Below are 14,864 nucleotides of genomic sequence, written 5' to 3'. Positions count from 1 at the left end.
CTATACAGGGTAATTTGTTTGTACTGTACAAGGTGCTTTTTTGTAGGTGATCTCACTGCAGGTTGATTTGTTTGTAGCTGAACTCACTAAAGGGTGATTTGCTTGTTACTGAACTCCTTACATTGTGTCCAGTTTCTAGCTGATCTCTCTACAGAGTGATTTGTTTGTAGCTGAACTCTCTATAAGGTGATTTATTTGTAGCTGAACTCCATTACATTGTGTGTAGTTTCTAGCTGATCTCTCTACAAGGTGATTTGTTTGTAATTGATCTCTCTACAAGTTGATTTGTGTGTAGCTGATCTCTCTGCAGGTTGATTTGTTTGTAGCCGATCTCTCTATAGGGTAATTTGTTTGTAGCTGAACTCTCTATAAGGTGATTTGTTTGTAATTGATCTCTCTGCAGGTTGATTTGTTTTAGCTGAACTCTCTACAGGCTTATTTGTTTGTAGCCGATCTCTCTACAGGGTAATTTGTTTGTAGCTGATCTCTCTGCAGGTTGATTTGTTTGTAGCCGATCTCTCTACAGGGCAATTTGTTTGTAGCTGATCTCTCTACAGGGTGATTTTTTGTAGCTGACCTCTCTTCAGGGTGATTTGTTTCTAGCTGATCTCTCTACAGGGTGATTTTTTGTAGCTGACCTCTCTTCAGGGTGATTTGTTTCTAGCTGATTACTCTACAGGTTGGTTTGTTTGTAGATGAACTCTCTACAGGGTAATTTGCTTGTAGCTGAACTCCTTACTTTGTGTCTAGTTTGTAGCTGATCTCTCTACAGGGTGATTTGTTTGTAGCTGAACTTCTTACATTGTGTGTAGTTTCTAGCTGATCTCTCTACAGGGTGATTTGTTTGTAGCTGATCTCTCTACAAGTTGATTTGTGTGTATATAGCTGATCTCTCTGCAGGTTGATTTGTTTGTAGCCGATCTCTCTACAGGTAATCTGTTTGTAGCTGAACTCTCTATAAGGTGATTTGTTTGTAGCTGATCTCTCTGCAGGTTGATTTGTTTTAGCTGAACTCTCTTCAGGGTGATTGCTTGTAGCTGAACTCCTTACATTGTGTCTAGTTTCTAGCTGATGTCTCTTCAGGGTGATTTTTTGTAGCTGAACTCTCTTCAGGGTGATTTGTTTCTAGCTGATCTCTCTACAGGTAGATTTGTGTTGATTTGTTCATTGCTGATCGCTCTAAAGGTAATTGATTTGTTGCAGTTGAATACCCTGCAAAGTGTTTTGTTTGTAGCTGATCACTCTAAAGGGTAATTTGTTTGTAGCTGAACTCTCTCCACAGTGACTTGTGTGTAGCAGAATTCTGTGTAACTGAATTCTCTAGAGAGTGACTTAATTGTAGCTGAATTCTCTACACAGTGCATGACTTGTTTATAGCTGAACTTTCTTCAGTGTGACTTGTAATGTTCTGAATCTCTATAGTGGTATATTTGCTTAACTCTCCACATGGTGACTGTCTTCTTGCTGAACTGTCTATAAGATTAACTGTTTGCAGCTGAACTCCCTACAGAATAACTTGTGATGTAATAGAATTCTATAATGGAGTAAATAAATTAGCCGAATGCTCTATTAGGGTGACTGTTCTATTAGAGTATCTCGATCTCGCATTTGCTACACGGAGTTGGCTTTCGAATCATAACTCAGTGGTTTGTAATCCGATTCTTCTGTACTACTGCAAGGACTTTCTATGAAGATTATTCCAGCTATACACCGATTTTCAGCTCATTGCTCTAAGCGGTTTGCCTAGTAGGCGTGAAAACTAATACTTTTTTATTCATAAAAATCGATCGCGTAATTGTGACACAGGTTGGGTTTTGTGTCATATCTCCGTGGTCTTTATCTCGATTCCTTTCAAACCACCAAAAGGCACTCCTACGATGGTTACTCCATCTACATAGCAATTTTCAACTCATTCCATGAAGCGGTTTACCCTGTAGGCGTGACAACAAATCGATCTTGTTTTACGCGAATAATCGGTCATAACTCCTGAACCATTCATCGGATTTGTACCACATTTGATGCTAGGATTCGCCTTTGGACTCCCTTTCTGTGTGCCAAATTTCAAGGCGATCGGAGTACGCGTTTGCTTGTTATAGCAATTTTTGCAAGTGTGCGAAAAGACGAAGAAGAAGAAGAAAAAAAAAAACGAAGAAAAAAAACGAAACTTTGGCAGCTCGTATCTCGGAAATGGCTAGAACGACTTCCTTCAAATTTGGAATGTAGACTCCCTTGGCTGGCGGGTAACTGTGTAGCAAATTTGGTTCCAATCAGATAAGTGATCACCGAGATACAAAGGTGTGAAAATGACGTTTTCGTTCTTCCTGTCAATATACTCACGGTGTGGCGCGCCGGCTTCTTGGGCCGCACGACACACTACCGTGTGTCTTGATGTGACCTGTACTGCTAGAAGTGAATTACTGTATATATAATCTAATCCAAAACAGCCAAGCTGTAAAAAAAAGTGTGCGGCCCTCAGAAAGGCTATGGTGAAAAAAGATGTGAAATCCAAGGTGGCGGCCAAGAAATGGCTGTGATGGTAGGTTAATGGCAAAAATTTTAATAATGACAATTCAGGTAAATTTTGTGAAGCGGCACAAAAATTCACCTGAATTGTTGTTATTAAAATTTTTACCATTAACCTACCATCACAGCCATTTCTTGGCCGCCACCTTGGATTTCACATCTTTTTTCACCATAGCCTTTCTGAGGGCCGCACACTTTTTTTTACAGCTTGGCTGTTTTGGATTAGATTTCATTTCTTTTTGTATTTGTATACCCCAAAGCCGGCCTATGGCCAGCTTTGGGACTTTTTTAACTTATGTTTTTTTTCTTTACTACAGGAAGACGAAAAGATGAAGTAGATGTACTTTAAATATTTTATCAGTAAATGTACAAATTATATATATAATACATATGTGATCGGATTTGCGAAAAGGGGTCTTCCACACACATCCAATTTGCCAACTTTGACAATTGATAACTTCAGATTGGAAAGCAATAAGCTATTGCCTTGAAATTTGGACAGTGGTGATTTCTTTGCAGCTGAACTCTCTACATGATAGTTTCTTTGTAGCTGAACTCTCTACAAGGTAATTTCTTCTAGCTGATCTCTCTACAGGGAGATTTTTTGTAGCTGAACTATCTACAAGGTAACTTCTTCTAGCTGATCTCTCTACAGGGTGATTTGTTAGTAGCTGAATTCTTTACAGGTGATTTGTTTGCAGCTGAGCTCTTTACAGAATGGTTTCTTTGTAGCTGAACTCTCTACAAAGTAACTTCTTCTAACTGATCTTTCTACAGGGTGATTTGTTTGTAGCTGAACTATCTACAAAGTAACTTCTTCTAGCTGATCTCTCTACAGGGAGATTTGTTTGTAGCTGAACTCTCTACAGGTGATTTGTTTGTAGCTGAATTCTGTACAGGTGATTTGTTTGTAGCTGAATTCTGTACAGGTGGTTTCTTTGTAGCTTAACTCTCTAAAAGGTAACTTCTTCTAACTGATCTTTCTACAGGGCAATTTGTTTCTGGCAGAATTTTCTACAGGGTGATTTCTTTGCAGCTGAACTCTCTACATGATGGTTTCTTTGTAGCTGAACACTCTACAAGGTAATGTCTTTTAACTGATCTCTCTACAGCGTGATTTGTTTGTAGCTGAACTATCTACAAGGTAACTTCTTCTAGCTGATCTCTCTACAGGATGATTTGTTCGTAGCTGAATTCTGTATAGGTGATTTGTTTGCAACTGAGCTCTTTACAGAATGGTTTCTTTGTAGCTGAACTCTCTACAAGGTAGCTTTTCTAGCTGATGTCTCTACAAGGTGGCTAGTTTGTAGCTGAACTCTCTACATGATGGTTTCTTTGTAATAGAACTTTCTACAAGGTGACTTCTTCTAGCTGATCTTTCAATAGGGTGATTTGTTTGTAGCTTTACTCTCAACAAGGTAACTTCTTCTAGCTGATCTCTCTACAGGAAGATTTGTTTGTAACTGAACTTTCTAAATGATGGTTTCTTTGTAGCTGAACTCTCTACAAGTTAACTTCTTCTAGCTGATCTCTCTGCAGGGTGATTTGTTTGTAGCTGAATTCTGTACAGGTGATTTGTTTGCAGCTGAGCTCTTTACAGAATTGTTTCTTTGTAGCTGAACTCTCTACAAGGTAACTTCTTCTAACTGATCTTTCTACAGGGCAATTTGCTCGTGGCAGAATTTTATACAGGGTAATTTCTTTGCAGCTGAACTCTCTACATGGTGGTTTCTTTGTTGCTGAACTCTCTACAAGGTAACTTCTTCTAGCTGATCTCTCTACAGGGTGATTTGTTTGTAGCTGAACTCTCTACAGGTGATTTGTTTGCAGCTGAGCTCTTTAAATAATGGTTTCTTTGTAGCTGAACTCTCTACAAGTTAACTTCTTCTAGCTGATCTCTCTACATGGTGATTTGTTTGTAGCTGAATTCTGTATAGGTGATTTGTTTGCAGCTGAGCTCTTTAAATAATGGTTTCTTTGTAGCTGAACTCTCTCAAGGTAACTTCTTCTAGCTGATGTCTTTACAGGGTCACTAGTTTGTAGCTGAATTCTCTACATGGTGGTTTCTTTGTAACTGAACTCTCTACAAGGTAACTTTTTCTAGCTCATCTTTCTACAGGGTGATTTATTTGTAGCTGAATTCTGTACAGGTGGTTTGTTTGCAGCTGAGCTCTTTAAAGAATGGTTTCTTTGTAGCTGAACTCTCTACAAGGTAACTTCTTCTAGCTGATGTCTCTACAAGGTCACTAGTTTGTAGCTGAGCTCTCTACATGGTGGTTTTTTTGTAACTGAACTCTCTACAAGGTGACCTCTTCTAGCTGATCTTTCTACAGGGTGATTTGTTTGAAGCTGAACCCTCTACAAGGTAACTTCTTCTAGCTGATCTCTCTACAGGGAGATTTGTTTGTAGCTGAACTCTCTATAAAGTGATTTGTTTGTAGTTGATCTCTCTGCAGGTTGATTTGTTTTAGCTGAACTCTCTACAGGCTGATTTGTTTGTAGCCGATCTCTCTACAGGGTAATTTGTTTGTAGCTGAACTCTCTACAAGTTGATTTGTGTGTAGCTGATCTCTCTGCAAGTTGATTTGTTTGTAGCTGATCTCTCTACAGGGCAATTCGTTTGTAGCTGATCTCTCTACAGGGTGATTTTTTGTAGCTGACCTCTCTTCAGGGTGATTTGTTTCTAGCTGATCTCTCTACAGGGTGATTTTTTGTAGCTGACCTCTCTTCAGGGTGATTTGTTTCTAGCTGATTGTTCTACAGGTTGATTTGTTTGTAGATGAACTCTCTACAGGGTAATTTGCTTGTAGCTGAACTCCTTACATTGTGTCTAGTTTGTAGCTGATCTCTCTACAGGGTGATTTGTTTGTAGCTGAACTCCTTACATTGTGTGTAGTTTCTAGCTGATCTCTCTACAGGGTGATTTGTTTGTAGCTGATCTCTCTACAAGTTGATTTGTGTGTATATAGCTGATCTCTCTGCAGGTTGATTTGTTTGTAGCCGATCTCTCTACAAGTAATCTGTTTGTAGCTGAACTTTCTATAAGGTGATTTGTTTGTAGCTGATCTCTCTGCAGGTTGATTTGTTTTAGCTGAACTCTCTACAGGGTGATTGCTTGTAGCTGAACTCCTTACATTGTGTCTAGTTTCTAGCTGATGTCTCTACAGGGTGATTTTTGTAGCTGAACTCTCTTCAGGGTGATTTGTTTCTAGCTGATCTCTCTACAGGTAGATTTGTGTTGATTTGTTCATTGCTGATCGCTCTAAAGGTAATTGATTTGTTGCAGTTGAACACCCTACAAAGTGTTTTGTTTGTAGCTGATCACTCTAAAGGGTAATTTGTTTGTAGCTGAACTCTCTCCACAGTGACTTGTGTGTAGCAGAATTCTGTGTAACTGAATTCTCTAGAGAGTGACTTAATTGTAGCTGAATTCTCTACACAGTGCATGACTTGTTTATAGCTGAACTTTCTTCAGTGTGACTTGTAATGTTCTGAATCTCTATAGTGGTATATTTGCTTAACTCTCCACATGGTGACTGTCTTCTTGCTGAACTGTCTATAAGATTAACTGTTTGCAGCTGAACTTCCTACAGAATAACTTGTGATGTAATAAAATTCTATAATGGAGTAAATAAATTAGCCGAATGCTCTATTAGGGTGACTGTTCTATTAGAGTATCTCGATCTCGCATTTGCTACACGGAGTTGGCTTTCGAATCATAACTCAGTGGTTTGTAATCCGATTCTTCTGTACTACTGCAAGGACTTTCTATGAAGATTATTCCAGCTATACACCGATTTTCAGCTCATTGCTCTAAGCGGTTTGCCTAGTAGGCGTGAAAACTAATACTTTTTTATTCATAAAAATCGATCGCGTAATTGTAACACAGGTTGGGTTTTGTGTCATATCTCCGTGGTCTTTATCTCGATTCCTTTCAAACCACCAAAAGGCACTCCTACGATGGTTACTCCATCTACATAGCAATTTTCAACTCATTCCATGAAGCGGTTTACCCTGTAGGCGTGACAACAAATCGATCTTGTTTTACGCGAATAATCGGTCATAACTCCTGAACCATTCATCGGATTTGTACCAAAGTTGATGCTAGGATTCGCCTTTGGACCCCCTTTCTGTGTGCCAAATTTCAAGGCGATCGGAGTACGCGTTTGCTTGTTATAGCAATTTTTGCAAGTGTGCGAAAAGACGAAGAAGAAGAAAAAAACGAAGAAAAAAAAACGAAACTTTGGCAGCTCGTATCTCGGAAATGGCTAGAACGATTTCCTTCAAATTTGGAATGTAGACTCCCTTGGCTGGCGGGCAACTGTGTAGCAAATTTGGTTCCAATCAGATAAGTGATCACCGAGATACAAAGGTGTGAAAATGACGTTTTCGTTCTTCCTGTCAATATACTCACGGTGTGGCGCGCCGGCTTCTTGGGCCGCACGACACACTACCGTGTGTCTTGATGTGACCTGTGCTGCTAGCTGGTGCCAAAAACAGTATAAAGGATGTACTGTGTTGTGATGTTACATACAGTAGTGAACTATTATTACAAAATTATTTAACGGATTAGGAAAGTTTTGATCAACAACAAAAGTGTGTCTCTAAGGATATACAAGTGCACAAGATCTTAAGAAAGTTTAGCTACACTTGCAGAACTGTACTGCACCCAAACAAGAAATTCCTGCATACATTTACATAGGTCCTCTGTCTCCCTATCACAGACAGTGTAGTAGTACCTGGTGGACATCTGTATTGGCTTTTGTGTGTTGTATGCATAGTAAACTTTAAAGCAACATTCACCAGATAGTTTGTCCTTTGTTCAGAGTTCAGATTCTCAGGGGTGATCATGTCCTTCTAGCACTGCAATCATCATAGTGAGTATTGTATTGTGTAAGGAAAGTTCTGGATTAGTGCAGTGCAATCACTTCATTATCTAAGGAGTAGTAATTTGTGGTTATATATGTAAGTAGCTAGATCAAATCGAATAAGCAATGACTCCATAAGAAGCTAATTTATGTGTTCAAGATGTCCTTATTACAGTATGAGGTGAACACTGTAAATAGTACATTGTAGCTACAAGAGTGTATAACCTCTGGCTTTGCTGATAAGATAACAACAATTATCATTAAGCTCAAGATGGACATATATTATAAGACCTACCATTCATATTGCCACCAAATGCAGGAATTAATTAAATATCTGAAAGCTCTTATTGACTTCTAACTTTACTGTGATTTGATACAAGCGTTGTTATACACATTACTCACTGGGTCATTCACAAAATATGGTCTGTATAATACATACAATAGTACTGGAAATCCTTGCATTTACGTATGGCGCTTGTATAAAACACCGCAGACTATAATGTTATTACTCCAGCGTATATGTACACATTATGCATATACTATAGCTAAGCACATTTTCTTGCATTACCTTCAAGCCAATAAGTTTTAAGTAAAGATCATGTGCAATAAACATTGAAAGCAAAAAAACCTCCTCATGCTAAACTATCAAAAACTGCAACAGCACACTTCAGAGGTTTGAATGAAGCCTTTATGATATAATAACCGTTAAGACTTACTTATCTGTTGTAGGAAGTGCACATGGTATTGGGAAGGAAGTGAGTGAATTGAAATTGACATTTTTTATGGTACAGCATGCGCAGCTAGAGCAATCACATGAAAACATCCTCACTAGAAAATAGTACCACTAAAATGACATACATACCAGAGACAAAAAAACCTTGATTGATCATCCGGTGTTAATGTAGTTCAAGGAACTGATATACACACCTGATACTACTATATTTGGTGATTTTGACTCTTTTTTGAGGAAGTGAATACTAAAGATTATTAAGCTGAAACATGTCCTACTTTGTAAATTGATGTTCATGGTCTACTGTAACTGCCAAAGTTTGGTAACTGATACTCAGGATGTGAAAATTCAGGTCACACACACACATACACAACACACACACATACACAACACACACACATACACAACACACACACATATACTATCATTATTATTAACACTTTACAGTGACCAGCACTGAAGGTCTGACAGCAACATGTGCTGTAGCCTTAGGATTACCTAACCTATTTTCAAGGACTTAGACATAATGACTTGACTTAATGACTGATTTAATGACTGATAAGGTGTAACAGAAAAGGGGCCAAAGTAAGGAAAAAATCCCTCCAACCCCAGGATTCGAACTGCAGGTCACATACACAACACACACATGCACAAAGCAAAGCCTTCAGTTGCTGTGCTAGCACGGTCACGCCTGCCCAGTGTACTAGCACTGGGACACCTGTGTGCTACTCAGGTGCTATGAGTCAGCACAGCAAACTCTTCCTGGGGAAGACCTAGTAACACACAGGAGGCTGTGCCATATTTCTCACAGGTGAAGGTGTGGGCACCCAAGGCCCCACCAGGACCTTCACCCACTATGTGAGACATGGGCAGTTGGAATTTGAGGTACCCATTGATGTTACAACTATGTGGGCTTCTGCACATACACATGCGTACACAAATTGAAGTACTGACCAAGTACGTTGCTTGTTTCTGGGATGTAGACAAGATGTTGCAATATTTCATTGTAGCTGTAAAAAAAAGCAATGCGATTATAAAGCATAACGTAGCTAAATGTGGGACAAAGCTATACAACAATTACACACAGTATTCATGCATTCCACAACAAGAAGTGGCTAAGTTACCTACATGGCAAACATAACCGTGAATATTCAATAGTGGTCCCATTACAACAGCTATCATGTTGAAACTTGGTTATTGAGAGCAAATAAATTACAAGACAGGTGGTTTACTTTATAAATTATAAATGCCTAAGACAAAAAACAGTACATTGCTATAAAGATTATGCTGCTGATAAAATTAATTGGCTTAGACATCATCATAATACACCTTTACTGTAACTTGGTAACTGTATTGTAGGACGTCAGTGTTTAATTAAACCTCTTCATGGCCAATTAGATTCCATCTGTTGTCTACTGATATATGTACCATCTGTGTACCCATCTCTTCCTCAAGTATGCATACACTTGAGGAAGAGATGGGTACACAGGCGGTATACAGACAACAGATGGAATCTAATTGACCATTAAGAGATTTCATTAAACACTGATGTCCTACAGTTACCAAGTTACAGTACGGGTGTGTGTGATCAAGTCTGAGTCAATTAATTCAATGATTTCATCATTTTTTGATATTATGGCTTTAGTGTAACTATAACTGACTGCAGTGGAACCGCCTCGATACCTGAGTACCAGTTGAAGTATCCACTAATACTAATGTGTCATGGACAAGTGACAAGGGGTATACAGTTCAGAGGGTGCCTCTTTTGAGGAGTTTCCATCTGGCATCCCTTTTGCATGTTGAACAACATGGAACCTTACACCACTTGTGTTTCTGCTGCCAGTGGTGGCATTTTACACTAACAGACAACTGGACTCCTTTTTGTCAACAGACTACATCAGTCTTATAACCAGATGATTTGTTGGCTTCACTGCCACTTGAGTTTCTTAATGATTATGTGTTTAAGAGATGCAAGATCTTCTTGCCGTAGACCACAGCCTGCTGCCAGTGAAGTTTCTTTGGCAGTAAGTGAAGCTAAATTATGTAGTGAATTATTTTTTTTGTGTATTTATTTTTTGTGTTTTTTATTGTGTGCATTGCTTCATCATCTTTTCAGATTGCTTCTCAAAAACTTAAGACTAGAAAAGTACACTAGAAAAGCTGCATGGAATTGGATATAAATATTTTAGTGTTTTTTAACAATTCTTTTAAAACATGGCATTGTTGCTAGTCACCTGAAAAGTATGATATTTAAGCATTGCCATCAGTTTACCATATCATAACATAGTAAGCCATGTAGCTAGCTGGTTATTCCAACTTCATGAACATTGTTCAACCTGTAAGGATATATACATATATAGCATCAGCATGGAATTTCCTTGTTAACAGGATTGTGCATATGTATACACCAGGACATACTTATATCCTGCCTGATAAATTGCATTTGAATAATTTTCTGACTCTATTAAACAGGTGGTCCTAATAGACAGGTTATTTAGTATACAAATTTTTGGCCCCAGTACTTTTTAGCTCTATATATCTCAAGAGAAGAGTTTACCGTAAGCACTTAGCAACCAAAATGGATCGTGCGTATTAATATGCATAATGACTCAGTGTGTACAATTAAGTTTGTACGTGTAAATAGATTCAATGTGTACTAATTATCTATAAAAATGTGTGACTGTCTCTGGGAAACTGTTTTTGGCACCTATTATTTGAGAGATTCCAGTTTTAGGTATTTAGAATGCTGTAGCTCATCAATCATTAGGGCTACACATGCACCAATTTTAAGTACACCAACTCCTTACCTTTCGGCACTGTACAAGCTCATCATTTTAAATAGTTTTTTTTTCATGTGTATTAGGTATGTTCCAATAAGGATGTTGGGCAGGGATGGTGAAGAGGGCAAAGGATTGTTTTCAAAATCACAGAGAAATACACATGGGGATAAATAAAGCTGGGTTATGTATGCATGCATGAACTATCAAGGGCTCAAAACTGGATACAATGAGAGAAAATTTACAACAGCACAAGTCTTTCACTATTCTAAAGCACCAATCTGTACAGCCACACACAGCCATTCCCAAGTCCCATCCTGGCCTCCAACCACTCATGCAGCTCCCCAAATCACTTAACTCTGGCTTATCAGACAGTGAAATTTAATACTATTGTACATGTATATTAACATAGCTTTGTGTTTGTGGTGAAAAATCAAACCTGCTGTCATGAGTCATAACACTGGTTTTCTCAGACAGGAAGTTAAAAGTACAACTTGTGGTTGTTATGGGAAGTAGCTATATATGTAGCACATAGCTACTGTAATTGCCACCATAACAACACTTACCCAACACTGCTGAACTAAAAGCATTTTGATTTCCTTGTAACTGTGCATGTGTTATGTATGTATGTATGTATGTATGTATGTAACAAACATAACGTTGTTGTTCCCATGCAGGCAACAAAAGTTACATCATCACACTTGATTTACTCAGAAATGTAAAACCTTAGTAACTTACGTATTAGGATTTCCTTCAGATCCAAACTCTATCATGTCTGCTTGCATATGATCGTGAAACAATAACTAAAAACCAAACTATTTATCTGCTAAAGTGTAATGTTATAATTATACACATATGTACATGGCAATGTTACAATTACTATGCTGCATGTATACTCAGCCATAGTGAATAATCTTTCTATTTTAAAATGATGATGAGGTGGGTATTAGTTGTAAAACACATACATTACATGTTTGGATGTACACTTGGCACTAAAAATTAAATTACTTGGCCACACATGACAAGCATAATAACTTCTTAAATTAACTATTCAGGTACTGATTAATTTATTACCGCCTATTAAAAAAAGTCTGATAAAGTATCATTTCATCACATTGTCTTTATGTATAGAAATATCACTCAAATAAAGGTCACTCCTAGCAGGATAATAAGATCAGAAGTAAACAATCCTTAATCCATCCATATGTGTAATTCCACATTAAATTTCTTGCTTATAGTATAAAATCAAACTTCCTCGGTACTCAAGTCATGTAGCTATACAATACCATCATGCTGCAGCACAATTTGCTGTCAGACTCTTACTGAAAAGTGCTAATAATAAAAAATACAAACCAGGTAGAAATCTGAGTACTAATTAATGTAGATAATTCTCTAGACTATAAAGGTGCAATAAGTAAAATGTGACCGGATCTGCGAAAAGGGGTCTGATAGCCTTTCCAATTGCATGTAACAATAGCTTGACTTGTGAGTATAGTACCATCCTGAAATCTGGTCACTTTACACTCCTAACATAGCACTATTCCTGGATGAGACAATAGGTTAAACACATGATGTTCATCAAACTTGGAAATTTGGAAAGGCTATAAGACCCCTCTTCACAGATCCGGTCACAAATATTGACTGTAAATATTCCATGTTGAATGGTAAACAACGATTAGAGTCATAATTAATGTGTCTGTACCTCAAGTTATTTCTTTTAATTATTCTTTGTCAACTGAACTGAATGTGATTGTGCTGTGTTGGCAGTAATAAAACAAAAATTAGGTGACTGGATTTAGTGTGAATAGAGGTCTGAGACTAACGTCCTACTAGATTTCCTATCTGAAAGTACTATTTGTCTGGCATTAAATAAATTAGGAAATGACAAGTTAATAAATGTATTTTCATGTCAGTACGTGGAATCTGATATGTGTGAAGAAACCCTTATGTTACATCAGAGACTTGTAAGTGTTTTTTGTAAACCTATAGCAACAGATGTGACCAAATTTAGGGAAAACATCAGTGTACACCTATCCATACGTAGATTGTGAAATACACACTGAATTTAAACATTTCTATCCAGTATAGCTCAATTGGGAAGGCAAACACACACCTGGACAACTGTCCAATGGTGTCCACACTACCTCAGTCTTGTGATTCAGCTGGCCAAAGGAATTTCTAGTGGCTGGCACACTTCTCTGGAAATCTTCTTGTGAAAAGCAGTCCAAGTGATTGCTGTGGTGTAAAGTTATTGATGATTTTCACTGAGTCATGTGCACCTTGATGGAATCTGTGGGTATCAACAGCAAATTGCCAAGCAGGTCATAGGCTAATATGGAGTCTCCAGGCTAAATAAAGGACTATGATAGTTATCAATATTTAAATGGACACCAGTTGTAGTTCTGCATGTACTGGCAGTCACACAATTAATATTACAATACATATAGTTTGTAAAGATAACAGACTCAATACTGGTCTAGACTGAATCATCTCTAAGGTAGACAATGACATTGCAACGTATAATGTGATCTTGCACACATCACACTGAAATCAACATTTCACTATGAATAATAGTCATGTACACTACACACAGTCATGCTCAGGCTGTTTTTCACAAGTATAGATGTGTGCCAGCCACTGAGAATGCTCTAGCACCTTTAGAATGCCACTGGCTGGTTGGAACATGAGGCTATATGGAAACCCTTGTCCAGATGTTATCCACATGTATTTTGCTCACTTTGAGTAGCACTGGTGGTCATGACTCAGAAGGTTGGAGACTCCACAGTTATATCAGTAGCCAGCTTGCTATGGACTTAAAGTGAGTTAAACATATAATTAGCTGTATTCATGGTAAAATTTCAAACTCATAGTGTTTGGTGCACTACATTGAAATGTATACCTTACAATCAATTCATGTACATACATTGACGGTTTCCAAAATCAGGTGATGTATCATCTTTGAGCTCATCTAGTAGTAGATTTCAGGGTAACAATTAGCAAAAAAGGAAGTAAGGCAAGCCACCAAACATACATGGCGTTTTGAGTAAGAATCTCTTTGTTGAATGCAGAAAAGCCCAGGCCAGGTGATGACTTGATTTCTAGGTAACTTCCAATCTAGGCAAGTGCCCACACAGCCTGCATGGGATCAATTTACAAATAGTAAGTGTATTTGTTTGTAACTTTCCACAATGGAACACAAGCAATGATAATTGCAAAATTAATGTCGTGAACACAAAATTGAGAAGCTATATTATATATATATATATAGTTAACTAAAAAGACAATGAATAACCTGTTGACTTGCATGTTGTACACCATATATGACCAACTGTACCATATACATACATTGGATGTTATTATATCATCTCAATAGAACAAGAATTAAGGAGAGCTATTGTTAACTTGTTTAACAAATTTTGATTTGCTTTTGACTATTATCATACATACACTATATACTTTCATCTTGTCTGGTATCACCTGGTCATGTAAGGTGTTGGTCAAGATGAAAGATATCTATAACAACTATAATATGTATCAGCAGTGGTGGATCTAGTATTTTTAAAAAGGGGGTTTCTGAAAGTTAGTATAGTTAAATAAGGCATTTGATGACATTTCTCAAGAAAATTTTGAGATTTTAGAAGCTCTGAGATCGGATTTTAAGCTAGCAATTGCAATAAATCCAATGCTTAAACTATAGCTAACTATAGGGCAAATATGGTGACTATAAGCTGTAGCTTTGATTGCTCTATTAGAGTAGTTACTTGACTACTCTGTTTGTTTGATAAGCTACAAAAGTTACTATTTATATCTTGTATGACAGACGAATGAGACAATAGCTAGATGATTACAGGTGTGTTAAAGTAGCAAAATGGCTGAGTGAGATCAAATAGTCCAAAGCTAAATATCCCACAACTTTCTTATCAGTTCCAGCTACACAAACAACAAGTTCTACTATACATATGGCAT

At 37.6% G+C, this 14,864-nt stretch overlaps 1 long non-coding RNA gene across 1 annotated transcript; it reads right to left on the bottom strand.

Moving 5' to 3' along the window:
* Positions 1-7,039: 7,039 nt before the first annotated feature.
* On the bottom strand, positions 7,040-14,049 carry LOC136251178 (uncharacterized). Its single transcript, XR_010698973.1, has 3 exons — positions 13,930-14,049; positions 13,636-13,866; positions 7,040-7,459 (listed from the first exon to the last, which is right to left on the bottom strand). It is a non-coding gene; the product is annotated as an uncharacterized lncRNA (long non-coding RNA).
* Between the last annotated feature and the right edge of the window lie 815 nt (positions 14,050-14,864).

Source organism: Dysidea avara, chromosome 1 (genome assembly GCF_963678975.1).
Source record: "Dysidea avara chromosome 1, odDysAvar1.4, whole genome shotgun sequence".
NCBI lineage: Eukaryota > Metazoa > Porifera > Demospongiae > Dictyoceratida > Dysideidae > Dysidea > Dysidea avara.
Note: the sequence above shows the minus strand (reverse complement) of the source record. Positions and strands in the feature narration are given on the sequence as shown.